The sequence below is a fragment of the Suncus etruscus genome, chromosome 20, assembly GCF_024139225.1.
Source record: "Suncus etruscus isolate mSunEtr1 chromosome 20, mSunEtr1.pri.cur, whole genome shotgun sequence".
NCBI classification, from domain to species: domain Eukaryota; kingdom Metazoa; phylum Chordata; class Mammalia; order Eulipotyphla; family Soricidae; genus Suncus; species Suncus etruscus.
Genome location: NC_064867.1, coordinates 14,286,760 through 14,289,557, shown reverse-complemented (window position 1 = coordinate 14,289,557; position 2,798 = coordinate 14,286,760).

Genomic DNA, 2,798 nt, shown 5'->3' with positions numbered 1-2,798 from the left:
CAAGGGACAATGGTGGAGTAAGTCATAACTAAGAAACTTCCTAGCTGGAATTGGAGTGTTGGGAATGATTCAGAAGAATGTGATTGCTAAATAAAATTAGTTTAAATAGAAAAATACCCTGTATTCAACATGGCAGAAACAAATATAGAGACTTTCTAAAGTGGCAAGCAAAGAAAAGCCTTCAATATAATGGAGATTTAGAAATTCACATAGAACTCTCAAATGAAACTATCAACAGGAAGATAATGGAAGGGTATAAATTATTGAATAAAAAAGAACTTGCAACCAAGAATCCTATACTCTGAAGAGTAAACACTCAGCTTTGAGGAAGGATTTAGAAAAAATGAACAGCAGCTAGCACCATTTGTTGCATCTCAACCTGCTCTGCAAGGATTATTTAATGTCTCCTATAAAACGGAACAAATGCTGAATAGCAAAATGACTCCAAGTCTTCACAGAAAAATGACAGCAAATGCCTTAATGTTAATGATTTCTCTAGATATCAATGGACTAAATTCTACTATCAAAAACACAGATTGGCATCATAAATCAGGCAACAAATCAACCTTCTTCTATTTACAAGCCACACAATAGAGATTGAGAGATTGAGATTGAGAGAGAGAAAGAGAGAGAGAGAGAAGTTGAAAAGCAAAAATAAATGCTGATAGGAGTTTGAAAATGCAAGAATAATTAATTGATATTCGAGGTAAGAAAAATGACCTTACATTAAAATTTATGCAAATATATGCAAAATATATTCACACTCCAAACCACTACAAAAAACCCCACAATATTCAAATCTATGTGCAGCATTTTCAAGATCTATGCAAAATAAGCATCAGTTAATTTTTTAAGATGAAAGCATGTAAAACATCTTTTCAGATTATGATGGTATGAAACAAGAAATCAGCTGAGAGAAGAGAAAAACACATTTTTGGAGAATAAATATGGTGATATTGAGCAATGATTGAACAAACTAATGAATTCAAAACTGAAGTTCAAAGAAAACTAGGAGATGAGTAAAATTAAAGATATAACTTAGAGTAGCTGTGGGATGAAACAAAAATAGAATTTAGAAGCACATTAAAATTCAGTCATACCTCAAGAAATAAAAATATATAAAATTTTAAATGACATCCAACCTAACATAAAAAAGAGAAAAACCCAAAAGTCAGTAGATTAAATAAAAATTAGAACAGAAACCAATGTGATAGTTATCAAAAAAAATAAATCTGAAACAACAGTGAAACTGAGAACCTATAGAAAAGACCTTTAACTAGAGACAGAAAGAGAGAGAAAGCAAAAACAGAAAAATAAAAAGCAAAATTAAAGGCATATGTGTTTTTTGGGTACATGATACCTGAGCACACGAGGCCCACATTTCTTTTCTTAGATCTTCTCTCAGGTCTCTTCTCTTTCCTCTTATCATCTCATCTCATCTCTCTTCTCATCTTTTCTCTTTCCTACTTTCATTTAAATGTGTGTACCAGGGCTCTCTCCACCTTTGGAGAAAACCATATTCTCTCTAGTGTACTCACGACTCTCTTATCTCCCTCACCCTCCTCAGTAACTTCAAATAAAATCTGTTTTAAAAAGATTTTTTTAATAAATAAAAGAGGAGGCGAGAGCGATGGCGAGGAGCGGTAAGGCCTCTCTGCCTTGCTGGCTCTAGCCTAGGATGGACCGCGATTCGATCCCATGGCATCCCATATGTTCTCCAAGCCAGGAGCGATTTCTGAATGCATAGCCAGGAATAACCCCTAGGTGTCACCGGGTATGGCCCAAAACAAACTAACAAAACAAAAAAGCGCAAAAGAACTTATAACAAATAATATATTGTATTATTATATAGAATATTATTACACTAAGCATACAAGTATAGTAGGGAGTATTGTGAGTATACAGTTATGTAGAATAAGTTTGACAATCCAAGACTTGCCAAGAATTAAATTCCTATAAATCTAAAACTTTACCAGATTGAATCAGAAGCAGTAGAAAATCTGAACATATTAACCTCGATTAAAAAAACTAAAAGAGTAATCAGAAGCCTTCTAAAATATGAAAGCTCAGATATGATAGCTTTGCTACTGATTTCTATTAAATGCTTATACATTTACTTTTCAAACTATTTTTAAAATTAAAAAAGAACTTTCAAACTGAGAAAAAAATTACAAATTTATTTAATGAGGCCAATATTATTGATTCCAAAATCAGATAAGAACAGCACATAAGACAGAAATTATAGAACAATATCACAGATGAATATAAATGTCAAAATGTTTAATGGAACAAGCAAACTGAATTCAACAGTACAACAAAATAATATCATACACCATGATCAATTGTTAAGTATTCCACTAATGTAAGTATGATTTGGCATGCAGAATAATAAATGTGATATACAACATTAATATAGGAAAATGATAATCATCATATTATCATAGTTGATAAAAATATTTAAAATATCAAACATTATTTTTGTGATAGTCTCTCAACAAAAACAGAATAGAAAGAACATACATTAACATTAAGTGCCTCATATATAATCCCTTCATTTCCAGCATCAAATTCAACGATGAAAAATGGATAATTTTTTTCTGATAAAGTAAAAGGCAAGGATTTTTATTCTCACTAGTGTTATTTAAAGTAATATTAGTTTTCATTAAATCAATTTTTTAAAGCTGGAACAATAGTCCAGAGGTTAGCATGGTTTTCTTACAACTGACTGAATTAAGTCAATCCAAAGGACCACAGACGCTAACACAAGCACTCTGAGAAATTCCTGAGCTCTAATACAT